At 47.4% G+C, this 23,510-nt stretch overlaps 1 long non-coding RNA gene across 1 annotated transcript in view; it reads right to left on the minus strand.

The window, feature by feature from the left end:
- The window catches only part of LOC144761199 (uncharacterized), a 176,322-nt gene that overhangs the window by 149,809 nt on the left and 3,003 nt on the right, over positions 1-23,510 (minus strand). Inside the window, exon 2 of the long non-coding RNA XR_013595623.1 lies at positions 23,258-23,322. This is a non-coding gene — a long non-coding RNA (uncharacterized LOC144761199). The remainder of the gene's footprint in view (positions 1-23,257; positions 23,323-23,510) is intronic.

The following is a 23,510-nucleotide window of genomic DNA, read 5'->3' on the forward strand; positions in this document are numbered from 1 at the left end:
CCCGAGCCTAGGTGGACTTGTGTGTTGAGGTAGATGTGAAGTTCAGAACGGGTGATTCTATTAATATGGACGATAGTTCATTTTGTCGACAAACGCATCGATATCCATATTAACAACATTGAAACCAGACTTATTCGTTTTTGTAATGCTGGGGTAATGATTGTTTTGCTTTCAATCTTCGATTGGTGTTTTTTGTACATCAGCTGGATAGTTGTACGGTGATATTCATATAACTCGATGTCGGCCTCGGGTGAGGAGTGGTTAGCAGCTTCCACCCAGTGCGTGCACCTTGCTGAGATAATCTCAGACATCATCTTGGCCGTTTCTTATCCAAGTTTACATTAAATAAAAGCAGAGCCTGGCCATGCGTACAGCGCAGCCCCCGCCAGGCCTGCAGCTTCAGTATCCAAGCAGCGACCATCAATCTTTCAACTTCCTGAAAGGTAAGATTCAGAATGAGGCAGAGTAAATAGAATAAGAGGCAGGTGGTGGCAAGCCCAGGAGCAAGCTTGCCTTCCAGGAACCAACCTGTAGTGCCTGGCGGTGTCTGAAGAGTTGGGCTGAGACCTACTGTAGGAAAGTGGGATCTGTTGCAGTACCCCCCACACGTTTTGCCTGATTTCTGATGCACTTTGATAGAGTGTGCCCTGGGTCCCTGCCAATCAGGTTCCCAGGGCCTGTGTTCTTTCCCTAAGCTGTACCATTGTTTCCACAATTGGCACAAATATGGCCTACCTGTAAGTCCCGTGTAACGGGCACTTATGGTGCCAAGTGCATGGAAAGGCCTCTGAGGGCTGCAGCATGTATTATGCCACCCTCAAAGACCTCTCATTACAAACCTGCGCCTCTGCCACTGAAGCCTGCGTGTTTTGGTGCAGTATAAAGTGAAGAGTCGACAATGGCACACATCCCTGTGTGCCATGCCTGCCCAACTCTACATGAGGCATTGGTAAGTCACCCTTAAGGCAGAGTGCACTATACCTCATGTGAGGGCCTATCTGGGTGAGTAGACAGGGCCCTATAACATTTAAGGCCATTCTTAGATATTCTAAGTGCCCAGTAAAGCCATACTGAGTATATGGTCTAGAAACTGCTCACAAGTTTCCTAGCGCCATAATGGCTTTACTGAATCCTGGGATGTTTAGTATCAAATATCTCAGAATATTAAACCTCCAGCGTCAGATTCATTATTCCATGTTCACATCTCCCTCTGTTCTGGACGAGCCATCTGTGGCAGGGGAGCTTCAAAGCCTTGCTGCATTTATAGCGCGACCCCCAGCCTCTACTGCTATTAGGAGCAGGCCCTTCCTGACTCACCCCCTTTTTGGAGGAAGAAGGTGGGAAACTTTAGCACGCCCAGGAGGTGTGCCCACCTCTGCCAACTCCACTCCTCAGGTGGGGGAGGTGAGGTGAATTCCACTCCTCAGTGCTTTCCATCTTGCTAATGCGCGGCACTCCCCAATCAGGGTTAGAGAGTGTGCTCACTACCCCACCTAAGGTGAGAGCACCAAGTGTGTAGTCACCGTAAGGCCAATAGCCCATTGGCTAATACCTCGAGACTTAAAACGCTCCCTAAATACAGTATTTAGGGGGCTGCCTTGAACCAAAGAATCCAGTTTCGAAGACCAAAGAAGAGCCGTGCAGCAACCCTGCTTCCAGAAATCAGCTTGGCCCACAGCCAGCAACCTCAAGAACCCACTTCAGCTACATCGCAGCTCAAAGACCAAGTCAAAGCCCCCTTTGTCCAGGCCGGGGGCGCCCCTGGTCACTGTACCGAAGGTATCCATAGTAGGGGCCCAAGAACCAGTGAGAGCCTCCTCCACCAGAAAAACATGAGCACAACATGTAGGTCTGGAAACTCAACTTGAAAAGAACACGGAAATGATTCTCTGCCGGCTACAGATAGCCTTGCTTTCTAGGGAGACACATTATGCGCTTCGGTTAGTGATTTTACCAATCTTAAACCTCAACGTTGTTACTGTCCTCATTGACCGTTTGAGATACACATCAAGACTTCACATGAAACCTTGCCTTTTATACTCAGGTTAATACCCTGCAGTTCCTACTGGACCATTACACGCCCTGAAGAAGCCCACAAGGGTGAAACGTGTTGGCTGTGTTGCATAATTTGCCTGCACAAATTCATGCTATGACTAAAAGGATTGACAACAGCATTTGAAAAGGTTTCCCCGGTCATTGTGCTTCTACTTTTTGTTACAGGACTATGTTTTAGATGTCTCTGTATATGTGCCCCTCTTATCTCTGTGTTAATATGCTATATTCAAGACCACAAATGGTGGCTGGTCTTTAAAGATGGGCATTTTGCATGAGTCTCTTTAGGAAACAGTAATTATTAAGTTTCCAACATAATTTTGTATAAGACTGGTAGTGGTGCGACAATATACACCCTGCCACCGTGGGTCAGTGTGCTAGAATAGGTCTGGAAACCCCCTGAGCATATAAGGCTCACAGTCATTCACCTGGAATGAACTGGCACCCAAGCTATCCACTGTCCCCAATTGCAAATGCGAGTCCTCAGCTATCATATTCAATACCGAAACAAAGGCGCAGCTCATAGGCACTATCCAGACCGCCCAGTACAGGGCACCAATGACCTCAGAGTCTGAGGCTGGTGCTCGTGAGTACAGGTGCTCCAAAAGGGAGGAGGAGTGAGCCTGCTCCCCCCCATTCAGGGTCCTGTGATGGATGCTTCTGCCCCTTCCCAACGGCCCCCAACTCTCATACTCAATAACATTCCCATGGTGAGAGGAGCACCTAGCAGTTTTCACTTTCCCTCAGGATTAATTATGTCCATCTAACTTAGGTGGGAGAAATTAGAGGCCAACCTTCGTCAGTCCTTATTCTGTTGGTTCATCAGAGGTTTAATCATGGAGGACACTGAGTCGTTTCCACCGTGATTAAACCAAAGGTCCGCCTGCATTTAAATCTGGTGTGTGGACCATTACCTTGGCGGTAAGCATAGTGCATCACAACAAAGTATGCTTACCGCCAAGAATTAAATAGGGTCCTTAGTCATTATTGGAACCTTGAGGTTCTGATGATGTCATTGCTAATGATAAAGCTGAGTACTCTGTGGAATAACTAAGTTGGCACCAGTTGGCTGTCAAGAGTGGCCTACCATAGGAGTGGCTTATAGGTGCATATGTGTCTATATGTAAAGGTAGATATAGGTATTGAATATGCTACTTACCAGTATGCATCTGTTCCTGGCATGTAGGGCTGCTGACATTCATATCTATAGCATAGATCGCCGCCTAGTGTTGGGTCCGGATGATTGCACATTGTGGTCCTGGAAGAGTCTTCGAAGTATCACGAGATAGGTGGCTCCTCCCCTGGACTACAGTGCGCATGGGCATCGACTCCATCCCCAGATTGTTTTTAGCCATTGTGGCGAAGATGGAGTGTAACAGTGTGAGCGATGGCCATGCTAAGAATAAGTGGAAAATTCTGCAGCCGCTACAGGCGCCGGGGAGGAGGGCGGGCGATATGAATGTCAGCAGCCCTACATGCCAAGAACAGATGCATACTGGCAAGTAGCATATTCAGTTTGAGGCATGTGGGCTGCTGAATTTATATCTATAGCATAGAATACATAGCAGTCCCTCCACTAACGGCGGCCGCCTGTGCCAGCTGCATATGTCTGAAAAAGTGTTTTAAGAACAGCCTGCCCTACAGCTGCTTGGAGTGCACATCTACACAGTAGTGTTTAGTAAATGTGTGTGGTGTAGACCATGTGGCTGCTCTACAAATATCTTCCAAAGGGATATTACCAAGGAAAGCCATGGAGGCCCCCAACTTGCGGGTGGAGTGGGCCCTGGGGGGGGACCGTTAAAGTGCGCTTAGCCTAGTGATAGCAAATCTGAATACACTTAACGATCCACCTGGCTATACCTGCTTTGGAAATGGGATTGCCTTTGTGCTGGGCTGAAAAGGCAACAAAGAGTTGTTGTGTCTTCCTAAATTCTTTGGTCCTATCGATGTAGTACATCAAAGCTCGTTTGACGTCAAGTGTGGAGCATTCTTTCGGCTACTGTTTCTGGGTTTTGAAAGAATGCGGGCAGTTCAATGGTTTGATTGACATGGAACTGCGAAACCACTTTAGGAAAAATTTCGGGTTAGTGCGCAGCACCAACCTGTTTGAGTGAATCTGTATGAACGGCTCTTGTACAGTGAGCGCCTGGAGCTCACTAACACGTCGCAGAGACGTAATGGCTATCAGGAAAGCCACTTTCCATGTTAGAAACTGAACCTCGCATGAATGCAGAGGCTCAAAAGGTGGGCCCATCAGCCTGGTGAGGACCACATTAAGGTTCCATACAGGAGCTGGCGGGGTCCTGGGAGGAATGACCCGTTTCAGTCCTTCTAGAAAGGCTTTAATGGCAGGTACTCTGAAAACGGAGAGATGCTGCCTGTTTTGAAGATAAACCGCTATGGCGGGTAAGTGTATCCGAATGGAAGCATATGCTAGATTGCATTTGTAAAGATGTAACAAATAACAAATGATGTTGTGAGTAGATACATCTAGCGGGTTGATGTGTTCTGTACAGTAAATGACAAACCGCTTCCATTTTGCTGCATAGCAAGCTCTGGTGGTGGGCTTTCTTGCCTCCCGTATGATATCCATGCAGTCAGGAGGCAAGTTAAGGTAGCCAAATTCTAAGACCTCAGGAGCCAGATCGCCAGGTTGAGCTGTTGCGGATCTGGGTGCTGAATGTCGCCATGGCTCTGCGTCAAAAGCCTGGGCGTGAGGTGCAGCCTTTGATGTGGTACCACGGAGAGTTCTAGAAACGTGGTGTACCATGGTTGGCATGCCCACGTTGGAGCAACCAGGATGAGTGTCATCGAGTGTTGCTTTAGCTTTCGTGCCACCAGCGGTATGAGGCGCGCTGGGGGAAAAGCGTACGCAAATCTTCCTGACCAGTTCATCTATATCGCATTGCCCTGCGACTGTGGGTGAGGGAACCTGGCGGCAAAGCTTTGGCATTTTGCGTTTTCCCTTGTGGCGAACAGGTCTATCTCTGGATGACCCCACTGCTGGAAGTACGGGCGGAGAACTGATAGATGTATCTCCCACTCGTGCATTTGGTGGCTGTACCTGCTGAGCAGATCCGCCATCTGATTTGTCCTTGCCCGGGAGTTGTTTCGCCATGAGGAAGATGTTCCTCTGAATGGCCCACTTCCATATGCTCTGAGCCAGATGAGACAACTGTGGAGAGTGTGTACCTCCCTGCTTTTGAATGTAGTACATGGCCGTCATGTTGTCCGTCCGGATCAACACGACCTTGTTGCACAGATGTACTTTGAATGCCTTCATCGCCATGAAGATTGCCATCAGTTCTAGGTAGTTGATGTGCATCTTCTTTTGCTGCGTTGTCCATAGTCCCTGCACCGTGTAGTGGAGTACATGAGCTCCCCAACCCTGGAGAGATGCGTCTGTTGTCAGGATAATCTGTGGCACAGGCTCCTGGAATGGTCGGCCCTTGCAAAGGTTGTGTGGATTCCACCAATGCAGAGAGTTGTATGCCCGACCATTCACCAACACTAGGTCGTTCAACTGTCCTTGAGCCTGAGTCCACTGATGAACCAAGCATTCTTGGAGCGGACACATATGTAGCCTTTCGTGCGGGACTATGAAGATGCAGGAGGCCATCATGCCTATCAACTGCATGAACACTCTTGCTGGAAGCGAGTGTTGCGGTCTGAACTTCTGGATCAGCGACTGAATGCTGTCGATCCTCACCGAATTTGGCTGAGCCGTGGCTGCAAGAGTATCTATTGTCGCGCCCAGATACTGCCGCACATGGGCTGGCTGAAGGTGCGACTTCGGATAATTCAGTGAGAATCCCAGATCGTGAAGAAGGTGAATGGTGTGGGACATGCTGGCGGTGCACTGCTGGGCTGAGTTTGCTTGGACAAGCCAATCGTCCAGATAAGGGTAAATGTGAACGTTTTGCCTCCTGAGGTGCGCAGCCACTGTTGCCAGGCACTTCGTGAACACCCTGGGCGCTGTGGTCACCCCGAAAGGGAGGACCTTGAATTGATATTGCCGATTCTGAATGGTGAATCTGAGGTATTTTCTGTGTGATGGATGTAGTGGAATGTGAAAATATGCATCCTTGAGATCCAAGGTTGCGAGGAAGTCTCCCTGATTGAGCAACGGAAGAACCTGCTGCAGCGTCAGCATGTGGAAGTGTTCTGAGAGAATATACTGGTTTAGGGGTCTGAGGTCCAGTATGGGTCTGAGGGACCCGTCCTCCTTTGGGATCAAGAAGTACAGGGAGTACACTCCTGTGCCTTCTTCCTCCACCGGCACGAGCTCGGTTGCTACTTTTGCAGCATGACAAGAACCTCCTGCTGCAATAAGTGCAAATGCTCTGTGGACATAGGACGGTGTTTTGGTGGTATGTTGGGTGGAGTGGATGTTCGCTCCAAACAATAACCGAACTGGATAAGTTTCCTGACCCACCTGTCTGTGGTGATGGATTTCCAGACTGGCAGGAACTGCTGGAGTCTCCCCCAGACAGGTGTGGAATGGTCGGGGGGCAGTGACAGGGCGTCACTGTTTGTTGGTGGCGGAGGAACGGGAGTTGTTGTTACCCCGGCCTCTGCCCTTGGTGCTGTTGCCCCGATATCCTCCTCTACTCTGCTTGGTGTAAGAGGATTGCGCACCACCCTTATTGAATTGCGTTTGCTGGGACATCTGGCCTCTGGAAACACCTCGATTGCCTGAGCGACGAAAAGTGCTGCCCCTAAACTGTTGGGACTGGAGAGCTCCCACGGACTTAGCAGTCTCGGTATCCTTCTTTATTTTTTCCAGGGTGGTATCCACCTCAGGACCAAATAATCTGTCAGGGTTTACCGGCTGATTGAGGATGGTAGTCTGTATCTCCGGCTTGAACCCGGAGATTCTGAGCCATGCCTGACGTCTCAACATCACACTGGTGTTAATTGCCCTTGCTGCGGTGTCCGCAACGTCTAGTGCACACTTAATAGAAGCGTTGGAGAGGAGCTTCCCTTACTGAATAAGCATCTCCGCTCCCTCTTTATATTGATCTGGTAGATGTTGCAACAGGGTCTCTAGTGTGTCATAGTGTGCCCTGTCGTATCTGGCCAAGAGTGCCTGCGTGTTTGAGATACGCCAGATATTGGCCGCCTGAGCTGCTACTCTCTTCCCTGATGCCTCCAGCACTTTGTATTCTTTGTCTGGGGGAGGAGCTTCACCAGTGGTTTGCGAATTCGCCCTCTTGCGGGCATTAGAAACGACCAGAGAGTCCAAAGGCAACTGGCCCTTGATGTAGGTAGGATCGCCAGGTGCCGGTCTGTATTTCTTTTCAATTCTAGTTTGATCACCCATGCCCGTGTGGGTTCCTTAAAAATGTCTGCAGCATGTTTTAGAACCCCTTTTGGCATTGGGAGAGTCTTGACAGTCTTTTCAGCTGTGGAAAAAGTATCAAAGAGGAAGTCCACCTCCAAGGGTCAGCATGCAGCTGAACGTCGTGGTTTTTAGCCGCCCTCTCAATTAGAGCATTAAATGTCGCAGAATCCTCCGTAGGAGAGGTGTTGACATTGTACACCCGAGGGTCCTGGGCAGTTTGCTGATCTCCTTGGTCTTCTGCATCTGCCCATGAGTCCTGATGTTCATCATGATCCGTATTTGCAGGAAAGCTATATTCCTCGTCCACAACCCCTTCATCCTCCACATCTGAATAAGTGGGTGAGGGTGTGGCAAGTCTTGGAGTCCGAGGAGCTAGTGGCTCGACCAAAAGTGGCGAATCCGAAGCAGGCTTCTTGCGCTTCAAAGGAATCGTGTAGGACTCCAAAGGCTGTGTCGCCGTGATCTTTCTCTTGTAAAGGGTAAGTTTCCCGGTTTCGGCGTCGATAAAATGTTCCGACTCCTCCTCAACCAAGGGTTGTCGATGCTTCAAGCTCCCAAGCGGTTGAGATGGCTTCGACCCCGCAGATCCTTGCAAGTGCGCTTCAGGGACCGATCGTGGTGCGAAGGCCTTCGTTGCCACTTTCGGCAGCAACGTGAACAGGATTGGCGCCGAAGACTTTGGTGTCGTGGCTGCTGCCTTCGGGGTGGAAGGTGCCTTCGGTTCTCCCGCAGAAGCCTTGTTCTTGATGCGCTGCAGGGAGTCCGATACCTGCTTCGTAAAGGAAGCGGACGGTTTCGTCGACCCGACAGACGTTCTCGGTCCACCGGCATGTGAAGACTCGAGCGTCTATGCTTTCGGCTTTTCCGGCCTAGGCGTAGGATCAGCTTTTTTAGGGGCACCATGCCCTCCTTCGGTGTTGACAGACTTCGGCGCCGACGTTTTCGGATCGGCGGCCTTGACTCCCGGTTTTGGGGCCCCAGTCTTCGGCTCGACGCCCTTTTTTGACTTCGGATCGATGACCTTGACCGATTTCGGCTCGACGCCTTTGCCCGACTGCACCGGGTCGATAGCCTTCTTCGGCTTCGGCTGCCCTGACATCTCGGAAGACGAGGGTGCGGTCCGAGGAGCAGACGTCTTCGGTTTCGATGGCGTCTCCACCACTTCCGTTTTCGTCGACACCGATGGTTTCACTTTCGGTTTCGTTTTAGGCAATGGCGGCTCCGCCGAAGTGTCCGTAGCCGGGCCCGGAGGCGAGGCCGTGGATCCTGGTATAAGGTCTTGGGTAAGGCCGTGTGGCGATCCCTCGACCTGAGCCGTAGTAATTGTTCGAACGGGGCATAGCTCTTCCTCTGAGCTATCTTCCATGGCGCCATAGGCCTCATTGTCGTCTCGTACCTAGTCGACGACTTCTTCTACGTCGAGCACTTCGACATCCGCTTCATAGTCGTAGTCGATCTCCTCCGCTGGAGGTGAAATCTGCATCTGAACTTCGTGTTCGTCTGCGTCTTCTCTATCGAAGATGTCCACCGGTGCCGGGGCTGACTGCCAGGCCTCCAAGCGCACCACGCGCCGAAGCCGAATCGTCTTCTTCGATCGAAACCTGGAACAAGCCATACAGTTGGCTTCATCGTGGTTTGGCGACAGGCACTTGTTGCACACCGGGTGGACGTCGATGTGGGGATACTTAGATCCACACAAGGGACATTTCTTGAACGGGCTCCGTTCCATATCTTGCCGTCGAAGGTCTTGCTGCGTCGACTGGGCCTCGAGCACCGAAGAGTCACGCGACTCCCCTGGATGTCCAACTCGGGGAACTGAGTCGGAACAGAGCTGGGCACCGAGCGGAAACAATACCGACGGTATGGAAAAAAGACCTTCGGGCCTAGGAAAGTCTATTTTGATTCCGAACTGGAGATAACAAAATTACATCCGAACCCAATGGCGGAAAAAAACAATCTGACATGGTCAGTGACATACCTGATGACATCTGAAATGACATCACTCATGACATCTGAAATGACATCACTCAGAGAAACACTGACACACCCATTTACACTCCCATAAAACATGTCATACACCCACTCCCACACAATCACTAACACATTCATTCACAGGACACATACATACACTCACACAACTTGTCACTCATCCATAGAGCCGGTAGCACATCAACTCACACATACATCCACTAACAGAACCACTAGCTCACATATACAGACACTCATGCACCTACTCACTTACCAATATAGCCAGTCAAAGATCCAGTTATAGAGATATAGACACACTTACACATCCAGCCATACACCCATACAGCTACAGACACAGTAAGAACAATAGTTACTTACCTGTAAACAGGTGGTTCTCCAGTATTGGTGTCTCATAGATTCACATGCCTGAATCATTCCCCGTCGTCGGAGTGGGAGTCCCACGGTACATAAAAAAAGCAATAATATGCCATAATATATATAACAAATATCAGAAGTAACAAACCAGGAAGTAAAGTAGCACCAGCTACAGTAGAAAAAACCTCCACACTCGTGACTATCTTAGTCATTATGTGTTAGTCCAAACTGCAGCCAATCAGGCGACAGCACCCACCAGAATGTTCTCCCCAGAGGCTCAGGCTCTCAGATTTTCTCGCACAGGAGTGAAACCCCATAATGCCCGAGTGAGTCTCTGGGGGGAGGCGGGCGGGTTGCATGTGAATCTATGAAAGACACCAATACTGGAGAACCACCTGTTTACAGGTAAGTAACTATTGTTCTTCTCCAGTATTAGGGGTGTCTTTCATAGATTCACATGCCTGAATCAGAATAGTAAGCAGTACTCCCAGCATAACGCTCGTAGACGTCAAAGTATCAAAATATATATATATATATATATATATATATATATATACACAGTATACATGTATAACAATAATCATCAACATTTGATAAAACGTCTAAAGAGCATAGATGAGGAGGTGGAAACAGAGGCTCACCTTATTTGAAAAGATTGCGCAGCACTGCTCTTCCAACCGAAGCATCTGTGTCGTCTGCTGAGTCTAGACAGTAGTGTCTAGTAAAGGTGTGCCTGCTAGACCACGTAGCAGCTCTGCAGATCTGTCGAAGAGGCACACCAGCAAAAAGGGCAGTGGAAGAGCTAACCGCCCTTGTAGAATGTGCTCTTTGCAAGGCCTGTAAGGGTCTACCGGCCTGCTGATGACAAAGTCCAACTGCACAGCCCTGGCGCTGCCGCCCATAAGCCACGAACAGTTGGTCTGTCTTGCGGATGGTAGAGGTTCTTGATAGGTAAAACTTAAGGCATCTCCTAATATCCAACAAATGCAGTGCTCGTTCAGCCGGAGATTGTGGGGTTGGAAAGAATGTCTTGAGGACAACCGGCTCATTCAGATGAAAATCCAAAGGCACTTTTGGCATGTACGTTGGATTAGTACGTAGTACTACCGAGTCAGTGGTAAATTGGATGAAAGGCGATCTGGATGTGAATCCCTGAATATCGCTAACCCTTCTAGCAGATGTTAAAGCCAGTAACAATGACACTTTCCATGTTACAAATTTCAGGTGCACCTTATGGATCGGCTCGAAAGGGTGACGCATGACCTGAGATAGCACGACATTCAGATGCCATGTAGGAGGAGGTTTCCGCACAGGCGGAAACATACAAAATAATCCTTTAAAAAATTGCTGTATAATCCGCACAGAAAACAAAGAATTTGATCCATCCTGACGAAATCTGGAAATGGCAGCCAGGAAGACCTTAAGAGTAGAATGCGCCAAACCCAATCTGGCCAAGTGCAAAAAGAAGGGTAGAATTTGTTCTGGCTTGGCATGAATGGGATGAAGACCATTAGACTGGCACCATGCACAGAAACGCCTCCACTTAAGTTTGTAGGTTTTGATCGTAGATGGAGCTCTGGCCTTCGCCAGTACCTCCTGGCAATCCTGCGGAATGTTTAAGTGTGCAAATTCCATGTGCTGAGGAGCCAAGCCGACAATTTCAGCGAGTTTGGGTCCGGATGACACACCTTGCCCTTGTGGGTAGAGAGAAGATTCGGGATGCGAGGAAGTTGGATCGGGTTGCATTCCGAGAGAAGGAGCAGCTCGGTGAACCAGTATTGCCGGGGCCATCGTGGGGCAATCAGTATCAACCGGCATGGTTGCTTCTTCATCTTCTTGATGACTTTCGGGATCAATGGTATCGGTGGAAAAGCGTAAGCGAATATTTGATACCAACTCATCGAAAGGGCATCCCCGCATGAGTCCTTGTGGGGAACCCAGCTTGCAAAGTATGGGCATTTCCGGTTCTGATGCGTCGCAAACAAGTCCAGATCCGGATGCCCCCATGTCTGAAAGATGCGGTCTAGAGATGGTTGATGTAGTTCCCACTCGTGAGTGCAACCTGTGGATCTGCTGAGAGAGTCCGCTAACACATTCGCTATTCCCGGGACATGGACAGCTGACAGATGAATATTGTGAGTCAGGGCCCAACTCCAAATCTCTTGTGCCTGGTGCGACAGCCGGGCTGATCTTGTGCCCCCCTGCTTGTTTAGGTAATGCATGCAGGTGGTGTTGTCTGTCCGGATCAAGACTGTGGCACCTTCTAGGATCGCCTGAAAGGACTTCAGGGCTAGAAAGATGGCGTGCAATTCTAGCCTGTTTATGTGCCATTTCATTTGGATTTATCCCATTTCCCGCTGACCGTCATGCCTTGGAGGTGTGCACCCCAGCCTGTCATTGAAGCGTCTGTCGTCACTATGAACCTGGGCACTTCCGTGAGGAAAGAGCATCCCGCTTGAATGTTGCAACCTTGACTCCACCATTGAATCGCTTCTCGCATTCGTGGTGTTATTTTTATGATGTCCTCGAAGGACCCCGACACCTGTATCCACTGGCGACTGAGCTCCTCTTGCAAGGGCCTCATCCGAAGACGACAGTTGGGGGTGAGAAGAATACAGGAAGAAATCATCCCTATGAAGGACTTGAACATGCGTACTGAAACGCAGTTTTTTAACAACAGTGCAGCTGCCAGCCGCTGCATCTTTTCCTGTCTCTCCTTTGAGATAAATACGTAGGCGAGCTTGGTGTCTAGTGTCGCTCCCAAGAAAGTCTTTCTCCTTGCTGGCGTTAGGTGTGATTTCTGGAAGTTCACTGTGAAACCCAGGCTTTGCATCAGTGACAGTTTTTTTGATGTGAGTTTTTACCATGTTGAAAGAACTGGCCTTGATAAGGCAATCGTCTAGATATGGATATATCTGTATTGACTGCAACCGAAGGTGGGCTGCCACCGGGGCCAGTATCTTTGTGAACACTCTGGGGGCTGAGCGCAGTCCAAAGGGAAGAACCTTGAACTGGTAGTCCCTGCCAGCCACTCTGAACCTTAGAAACTTCCGGTGCCTGGGAAAAATTGGAACATGGAAGTATGCATCCTGAAGGTCGAGTGTTGCCATATACTCTACCGCCGAAAGAAAATGGAGGATTTCTTGAAGTGTCAGCATCCTGAATGACAGTTTTTTGAGGAATTTGTTGAGGGCACGCAGGTCGAGGATGGGTCACCATTCCCCCGACTTCTTGCGAATAAGGAAAAATCTTGAGTAAAAGCCTTTTCCTTTCTGATGATGAGGTACCCTTTCTATTGCTCCTTTTCGAATCATAATGTTGATCTGGGTAAACAGCTCCTTGAGATGTGCTGGAGGTGGTCCTCTTGGGGGGGAGTTTGGAGGAGTTTTTACGAATTCCAAAATGTGACCTCTGGCCACCACATCCAGAACCCATTTGTCCGTGGTAATCTTGGACCAATTTAAGTAATTTTGGGATATTTTTCCTTCAATTTGGTTCGGGTTGGGGCAAAGTGGCGGCAGGATGCGTTTCTCACTTTTTATGGTCTCTTCCGCGATAGTTGGATTTCCCTCGAGACTGAGAAAAATTTCCTCTTCTCTGTCCGTAAGTCTGTTGACGATATGGCTGGTATCTTTGGTTTCCCTGGGCGGAAGGATAGGAGCGCTGTTGGTTATAGCCTCCTCTATTAGAGAAATTCCCTCTTCCTCTTGCTCCACGAAAGGAAGACTTCCTGTATTGTAAAGTGCCCAGCGAACGTGCTGTCTCAGTATCCTTCTTGATGGCTTCCAGAGCATCGTCTACATGCTTTCCAAATAAATACTCTCCATCATAAGCCATATCCATAATCCTTGTTTGGACCTCCAGTCGAAAGGATGTTGCCTTCAACCATCCTTGCCTCCTGAGGACAGCTGCACCCGCCTGCTGACGAAAACCTGTGGCAGCAACGTCCACTGCAGCATCAATCATCTCAGATGAGACGCACTCTCCTTCTTGAAGGATCTTCTTTGCTTCCGCTCGATCTGGCTCGGGAAGTTTGTCCACATACGGCAAGATGTCAGACCACATCTGCCTATCGTATCTCCCTAATATGGCTAGAGAGTTAGCGACTCTAATAGTTGTAGCTGCAATTGTCGAAACTTTTTTCCCGATTGAATCTAGACGTCTCCCGTCTTTATCTGGCGGAACAGAGACCTGAGCTGATGGGTTAGTAGATCTCTTTCGCGCTGCCTGCGCTACCACAGAGTCTGCTTTCGCTTGTCCAATGAGGCACGCTGGCGATGAATTTGGCGCCCTATGTTTTTTATCCACTCTCGGGAGCACTGCTGGTAAAGAATTTGGTTTGGACATGATCTTCAGTCCTTCCTTCCATATGAATTCTATGATTGGAATGGTCCAACTCTGTTTATGTGGCGAAGTCTTGAAGTCATACAAGAAGCAGTCTTCTTGTTTTGACTCCATAGTTATCAGGAACCTCCTTGTTGCCCTATCCATGATCCTGTGGAATGAGGCAATGTCCGCAGGAGGTGACTGATGTTGTAGGCTCTGCCGGAGAGGGTGTGTTTGCATTGTAATCCTCATACTCCGACGATTCTGAATTATTGTCTAATTCTCCTTCTTCCTGCTCCTCATTACCCGAGTACCCATCATCCTCTGTTTGAGGAGCTATGCCTTGAGACTCATCCAATGCTGAATGTCCTTCCTCCGACGGCACAGAAACAACTGGCTGTGCCTGCTTTGAAAGCGGCGTCGCTGTTTTAGGTCTTGGCGTAGATACATGAGTCACCTGACTCTGAAGGCGGAAAACGCCTATAGTAGTCGCTGAGCATGTATTGTAAATTGCGAAACAATTCCTCAGGCATTTGCATGCCGGGAGCAGGCCTGTCCTCATGTGACAAGGGCTCCGTTTCTTGCATATCTTCTTCCGTATCACCGTCCTGAATCTTAATTTGGAGGTCAGACGGACTTCTGGCCACCCCAAAGTTCTCATCCTCGTAGGATCCCTCCTCATCAGAATCCAAAAGCTTCTCTGGCACTACCAGCGTAGAAGGAATCACCTCATTAGTAGCCCGTTTCTTTAACAGCGTAGCTGTAGTTGCAGGTGAGGGCAGCGGTATCCCAGATGGCTGTGCTGACCAGACTTGTAAGGCAGTGCAACTTGACAGTGGTGGCGTCTATGGGTTCACCTCCGTCGCCGACAAACCTGCTTTTTGATGCTGAATCCTTTGCTTCGTCGACTGTACCATCGTCGACGATTGATCTATCTTCGTCGACGACGACTTTTTATATGATATCTTCGTCGACGAGGTCGTCGACGATAACTTCGTCGACGGGGACGTCGTCAAGGTCGACGACGGTAGCTTCGTCGACGTGGACTTCATAGTCGACGAGGATTTCGTCGTCGACGGCAAAGTCGTCAACGAGAGCTTCGTCGACGAGAGCATCGTCGACGGCACAATTTTCATCGTCGACGGGGAGCCACCCATCGACATTAGATTCGTAGACGAGGAGCTCGTCGACGGTACCTTAGCCATCGTCGACGGGACTATACTCGACGACGAGATAGGCCTGATCTGCACATGGACCAGCATAGGTGATGAGGCCGAAGACATCACTAGAGCTGGCTTAGGTGAGGAGAAAGTCATTGTGCAGGTGGTAGACGTGGCCACCTTTTTTGACGTTGAAATTGTCAAAGGTGGCAACTGAGGAGGCACAGACTGTGAAGATTTCTTGGGAACTGTAGATTTCCCAGACTTCTTAGAGGACGCACTATCCATCTTAACAGGTGGAAGAGGCTTTTTTGAAACACTAGGCCCAGAAGAATCCAGAGAGGATTGAGCCTCTTTTGCCACTTTCGCCCTTGGAGATGAAACTTCAGTTTCAGCGTTCCTCTTAATGGAAATTCGTGAAGAACTAGAGGCAAAGCTTCCTACCTCAGACAAAGGGTCGTCCTTGTCCTTGAGTCTGTTAAGCCACAACAGCAGTCGTCCTTCTCTGTCCTTGATAGTCTTAGGGGGGAAGGTCCGGCAGATCTTGCACTCCTTTGCCTTGTGTTCAGGATAAAGGCAATATAAACATTTTTTGTGGGGATCTTCCTTGAATAGCCTAAGCTTCCCACACGAATCACAGGCCCTGAACAGGGATTTAGAAGTAGACATCTGAAAAACTTGAAGAAACTAACTAATCTTGAAGAAAACTGAGCAGAGCTCAGGGAGACTCCCTTCACACGACGTGCGGTAGAAAATCTGAGAGCCTGAGCCTCTGGGGAGAACATTCTGGTGGGTGCTGTCGCCTGATTGGCTGCAGTTTGGACTAACACATAATGACTAAGATAGTCACAAGTGTGGAGGTTTTTTCTACTGTAGCTGGTGCTACTTTACTTCCTGGTTTGTTACTTCTGATATTTGTTATATACATTATGGCATATTATTGCTTTTTTTATGTACCGTGGGACTCCCACTCCGACGACGGGGAATGATTCAGGCATGTGAATCTATGAAAGACACCCCTAATACTGGAGAAATGAGTTACTACATACACCTACTCAGTCGCCCATACAGGCAGTCACATAGCCACTAACTCACCCCTACAATTACTCACACAGACACTCAGTTACATATACATATACTAATACATATACTCACTCACCTTTAAGGTTACTGAGAGAACCACATACTTTTCCATACAACCACTCAAACACCCATTTGCTCACACATACAGCCACTCATACACCCACTCACTCACCCATACACCCACAAACACATCCATTGATGCACCAACACAGCTACTCATGTTGACTGTCACTCACCCATACAGATACTTATGTATCTGCTCAAACACCCATTCAGCCACTCATGTACCCTCTCATTCACAACCACTAATACACCAACTCAGTCAATTAAACAGGTACTCACACAGCCGCTCACTTACTCATACCCGCACTGAGACACACACTCGCTCACCTATACAAAACTCACACACCCACTATCTCATGTACACAGTCTCTTATATACCCAGTCACTCTTAGTTTATATGATTAACTCAGTAACTTCTAGAAAACACTCAGTCACTGGATGATGTCATCAGTGATGTAATTTCAGATGTCATCAGTAATGTATTTTGAGATGGGAAGGGAAGGGATAGGACCGATAGGACCTTTCCAACCACCGGGTTTTCCAGGCAATTTTAACAATCAGCCTTTTTTAGGATTTGGCCGAGGTTGCTCCAGAGGATGCGAAGAAACCCAAATGAAGCTTCCCGGTCAGCCCGGTATGAGTGCGGAGACAGATTAATGTTAAATTTGATTTCCTATATCCCTCAATGTGGATAAAGAAAAAGTTCTGAATAGGGGTCTTGGCTTTGTGTCTACCTCTAAAGGTGACCCATTGGGTGCTTGCGAATTTTTTTCGGAAGGTCCGGTTGCATTTCTTTTTCAGAAAAGAAAAAGAGGAACTCACTGACTCCATTGATGTTAACAGTGGTTTAAAAAAAACGATCTACGTTTAATCCGCCAACACACCTGGTTACAGCTCAGGTATTGACGTTTGAACAAGCTGTGACAATGATATCATGGCTATTAAAAAATGACAAAACATTTTGTAACCACCCCAAAAAAGAGCAAATAGCATTACGCAGTCTCACATCCGATGGCCAGATTGTAATAAAACCGGCCGACAAGGGCGGGGCTATCGTCTTACTCGGTACAGATGTATATCGGGCACAAAGCCTAAGGCAATAAGTGTCATTGCAGCGTTGTAAATCTGCATACAATTAATTCTCAATTTGTCCTTGTAAAGTACACAAAGTTTGGGGGACTTATGGCCATGAGTATAACATTCAGACTTCCATGATTCATCTGGCATGCAGAGTGTATAAAACAAACAAAAATGTGCAAAATTGTTTATAGGGGACTAATTCCATATAGACTCTCACAAGTCTTTGACATTTGACTTTTTTTGTATTTTCTTTTTTGCTGTTGAGAATTTTGAAATATTACCACAGAGATTAGAGGATCAAGATAAGAGCAAGTTTCTAACAATCAGTTGTGAAAAAATCATAATTGTCGAACAATTCCTATATTATGATTTACCAAGTGCCGATGTCCCTTTCAAATACAAGGTATCCTTCACGAGATGACTTATCTATTGCCCACCCAATTCCTGGAATCCATGGATCGGTATCAAGCATTAAAGTGTCAATATAGTGCATACAATGTTGTCCCTGTGGGGGTCGGAAAATATAGAGTGTCAACATGTTATATTATAACTCCCGGGCAATGTGTACGTACCAAAGGTCTAAAGGGCAATGCCGCCACGGAAAGGCTGGCAGGGTTTGGGTGCCCGTTACAGGCCCCCTAAGTGTGGGGGGAGGGTGTAGGTGCACCTGGGGTTGTACCATGGTACCCCCCCTACATTACCATGCACAAGGTGGCAGGCACCTTGGTGCCTGCCACATTGTGCATGGAAATGCACATCGTGGCATATTGGCATTGTGAACGGTGCTGCAGCCAGCAGAACCGTCCGCAATCTTAAAAGGCCAGGATGCGCCTGCCATACTGGCGGGCGCATCCTAATTAGACTGGTGGGACCGCTGCACGTCTGGCGGGCCCAGCATCGCTATGATGGCGGGTTGATAATGATCATAATGAGCCCCCAAGTCCCATTACCTCCTACAACTCGGACCGGACCTCACCTACCAGTGTCAATACAAATGTTCCATTCAAAGAACAATTGGATAAGAAGAAAATAAACAGCTTTCAGGTACTACGATTAGCCAAGGTTCAATCTATATATGAAAGGGAGACAACCATGCATAAAGCCCCGATATTAAATGTCCATAGTTTAATCCCAAAGCTGACCTTCAACATATATCATACAGATTTATTAGAAAACAAACAGGTATGTTTGTAATCCATCCACTAAAGAGCACTGTGCATATTTCTGAAGCCCTTGTGTGTGAGCCAAGTATCCTTTTGGGTATTTCTGTTAGTAAAATATCTCTGGGTCAAGAGATTGCCCAACAACGGTACCTTTCTGTATATAATGTTTACATGTTCTGGAATAAAAAGATTAGGTTCCTGGTCTTTCTTTAAAATATTCCAATGTTTTGTTATTACAGTAGCAGTCTTAAAGCGTGGGTCCAGGGAGTGGGAGAGGGAGCGACCGTTCTGGAGCAAGTCCGGGCGGTCACAGTTGGTCAGGAGAGTTGAGGAGCCCTCTATTCGTGTGTGGGAGGGGCAGCAGCTGGGAGGCGGTAGCGGGGAGGAGGGGCGGCCCAGGGAGCACCAACACAGACAAGATGGAGGGTGAATGTGAAACTGAGGCAGGGGCAGCAAATGGGATCAGAGCGCCTACAGCAATGCGGAGCGGAGCGAGCAGCGCTAAATGCCAATACAGGTCAGTTACAGTGTCTTCAAAAAGAGCCACGATGTGATGCAAAACACTGCGCCACCACAGACAACACACAGCGCTACACAGAGCGAGTTAGGATGAATGCCCACACAGCGCTATCACACTGATACACAGCGCTATACAGAGAGACACAGCGCTATACAGAGAGAGCTAGCCTTAAATGCACACACAGCGCTAACACAGTAATCCACAGCGCTAGCAACGATACCCAAATGCGGTCAGTAGCAGTCTTAAAGCGTGGGCCCAGGGAGTGGGAGAGGGAGCGACCGTTCTGGAGCAAGTCTGGGCGGTATTAGGCTTAGGTCAGGTACACCGGGGTAGGCGTATTTAGAAGCACCAGTTGAGTACGTTAGTCAATGTTTTTATGTATGTATATATATATATATATACTTGTGGAGTCCATACAGGACTTGATTGTGTGCTTTCCGTACTACACTTCCCAGAAGTCTCACTGGAGCCTCCCATCGACGGGCGAGTTATATAATTGGAGAAGTGTAGCGGGTGCGCACACCGCTTCCGTTAAAGCCCCTGAAGAGAAGCAGATGGAGCTTCGAAACGCGTCGGGCAGATCCATTACGGAGCGGCGTCTACAAGCGGATCCCCGTCCTCACCTACACATAAATAAAGCTGCGGCTCGCGTGCTACTCACATGGTGGACAACCTTGGAGCGTGAATCTATATGCGGCAGACCAGCCGCAGAGTATGCACCACCCCGTTAACGTGGGGGTCACGGCAGTGAAGTAGCAGCCGTACATGGAATCGAGGACGGGCCCACTTGTGGAGTCCATACAGGACTTGATTGTGTGCTTTCCGTACTACACTTCCCAGAAGTCTCACTGGAGCCTCCCATCGACGGGCGAGTTATATAATTGGAGAAGTGTAGCGGGTGCGCACACCGCTTCCGTTAAAGCCCCTGAAGAGAAGCAGATGGAGCTTCGAAACGCGTCGGGCAGATCCATTACGGAGCGGCGTCTACAAGCGGATCCCCGTCCTCACCTACACATAAATAAAGCTGCTGCTCGCGTGCTACTCACATGGTGGACAACCTTGGAGCGTGAATCTATATGCGGCAGTCCAGCTGCAGAGTATGCACCACCCCGTTAACGTGGGGGTCACGGCAGTGAAGTAGCAGCCGTACATGGAATCGAGGACAGGCCCACTTGTGGAGTCCATACAGGACTTGATTGTGTGCTTTCCGTACTACACTTCCCAGAAGTCTCACTGGAGCCTCCCATCGACGGGCGAGTTATATAATTGGAGAAGTGTAGCGGGTGCGCACACCGCTTCCGTTAAAGCCCCTGAAGAGAAGCAGATGGAGCTTCGAAACGCGTCGGGCAGATCCATTACGGAGCGGCGTCTACAAGCGGATCCCCGTCCTCACCTACACATAAATAAAGCTGCTGCTCGCGTGCTACTCACATGGTGGACAACCTTGGAGCGTGAATCTATATGCGGCAGTCCAGCCGCAGAGTATGCACCACCCCGTTAACGTGGGGGTCACGGCAGTGAAGTAGCAGCCGTACATGGAATCGAGGACGGGCCCACTTGTGGAGTCCATACAGGACTTGATTGTGTGCTTTCCGTACTACACTTCCCAGAAGTCTCACTGGAGCCTCCCATCGACGGGCGAGTTATATAATTGGAGAAGTGTAGCGGGTGCGCACACCGCTTCCGTTAAAGCCTCTGAAGAGAAGCAGATGGAGCTTCGAAACGCGTCGGGCAGATCCATTACGGAGCGGCGTCTACAAACGGATCCCCGTCCTCACCTACACATAAATAAAGCTGCTGCTCGCGTGCTACTCACATGGTGGACAACCTTGGAGCGTGAATATATATATATATATATATATATATATATATATATATATATATATATATATATATTATCTATTTTAAAGTATCATATGGCTAAGAAACCATATCAATGCTTTTAAAGTACTATTTTATAATACTACTTTTACTGTACGCACTTTACTATAAGTATTGCAATTGTGGCAATTCATTTCTCTTACATGAGAAACAAGACTGCTCAATAAATAACACCTTTTATTGAAAACTCCTGTCTCTCTATTTCTCTGCACTCTGGTGAAACTAAGGGGCAGATTTATGAAGGCCTTGTTCAAGTTCCAAAATTTGTATAGCGCACTACTCACCCAGAGGGTCTCAAGGCGCTTGAGGGAAGGGGGAGCTTTACTTTGCGCCGCCGGTGCGTCACTTTTTCCATTGTTAAAAATGACGCACCGGCGGCTCAAGGCCTTCATAAATCTGCCCCAAAGTACGCACGATTGACTGAGTGAAATAGCGGTCTATTGTTTTCACACGACTCTAGAGATACACTCTTATTCTGAGGGAGCAAAGTTGTCATGTTATATGGTTGTCAGAAGTTAATCCCTCCTCGTCTATCCAGGGAAGTTAAACTCCTCCTTGTTTATTCGAGAAAGTTTCTAGTGACCTCTGAGCTAGCTGGCAAAACTAATTAAGTAAAGACCTAGATGATCTCAGTCCTACGTCTAAACTAGTGTTTATATGATTCCAAGGTTCAGGTTTAATATCTTTCATCATCTTTTAATTAGACCAAAGTCGGACATTTTTAAGAAAATTGCAGCTCCCTGTGGCTGCGACGGGAAGTCTCCACAGGATATGCTGCATTTTATATTTTTATGAAGATTTTATGAATACCCCCGAAAACGCTATCTTGTTACCCTTTTAAAGAAACTAAATTTTAATCAAATAAGACCTGCACTCATGTATTTACAGCTTTTGCACAGTGATAGTGTTCTCCAGGTGATAGAATTTTTAAAATTGACTGTGAAAATGAGAAAGTGCTTAGATGAGTGATTATATATCTCTGAAAGATGATGCACTAACGCACTTTATTGTATTTTGGTACTACCTGCATTTTTATTGTGATTTTGACTTTGCCTACTTACTCAAAGAAATCTGTATTAACCGTTTTTTGGAAATATGTATTATTTGTTCTGATGTAACGGTAATTTTTATTATGAAATGTTTATTGAATTTGTGCTTTTATGGATTGAAATATATCCGAAATAAAGTCTAATTTAATTGAATTTATTCCAATGCGCAGAGCCTATTGGGAATATAGGAACTACACTACAACCTCAGAGCAGGGCAGCGTCCCACCATACGGTGAGCACAGTCTGCTGCCAACCGCTGCTTGTCACACACAGCCTACCGATGTCCACAGCAAGAAGAGAAAGGAGGCTGGAGCCCGCTCACCTGACAAGGTCCCAGTCACCGGCAGGAGCACGACTAGCAATCGACCACCATCTTGGCCGCCAAGGGACCTTTAAATCGACCCCCCCCCCCATCTAGTCACCCAAATTTATACTATACATGCTAACATTAAATAATAAGTTACTTTTAATTTTAAATGAGCAATACAATTACTAAAAACGATTTAAACACTCAAATTCAAGGATTTTTTTTCACTTTTCATAGGCATATTGGTAAAAAAAAGTGTTTAAAAATAACTTAACTGAGGATCCTATATCAAATTGGAAAACTGCAATATTAACTGAAAAACTAACTGTATTGTGTTAACTGCCTCCTGAATGTATGCGTGACTTCTACACTACCACTACACAATCACAGCATTTCACACCGAACAAGTAAAAATTGGCCCCATTTCAAAACTACTCCGAAGACACATGTACTTGCCATGTAAACAGCTGGCTCACAAAGGGAAAACAAGATTTCCTATTGAATGGTGGAGCTGCTTAGAGGGAGGTGCAAAAACTAATAATGCCATAGAGGGTTGGCATAATTCTTTCAATAACTCAATTGGAGTAAATCACACCAACATTTATCGTTTCCTGGAAATGTAAAAAAAGTTCAAAGTTTTCAGGAAATGAGAATGGCACAATCATCAGGTAGTTTGAAACCTCGGAAACAAAAACAAAAAAACGTCTGAAAGACTATTGGCAAAAATGTGTCACTTTTCATTGATGACAGCTTCCGACTACCCTGACATTATTGCATACATTTTACACTACTAACCACAACTACTACCTTCCAAAATTACTCTTGTTTTGATTGTAGAAACTCATTTAATTGGCTTTTTTTAATTAAAAAAATTCTCACTTCCTACCTGTAGTTGTCTTCTTTCACCCCTTTTGATTTAAAGAAACCTTTCACCAAGGGCTTCAAGTAATCCTAAATTCAGAAGGAGAAGAAGAATCACAATGCACTCTTTGACAATCCAGAACACATTCCAAAACACAGGTTACTCAAAAATGTTTTTTTTTTTTTTTTAAATGAAAAAATACATTCAATCCCCAAACAAATTGAATACAAAAACCGTTGCCATCTTCTTCCAAAATTTAACAATAAAATATACAACT

This window comes from Lissotriton helveticus, chromosome 6, assembly GCF_964261635.1.
Source record: "Lissotriton helveticus chromosome 6, aLisHel1.1, whole genome shotgun sequence".
Classification (NCBI taxonomy): domain Eukaryota; kingdom Metazoa; phylum Chordata; class Amphibia; order Caudata; family Salamandridae; genus Lissotriton; species Lissotriton helveticus.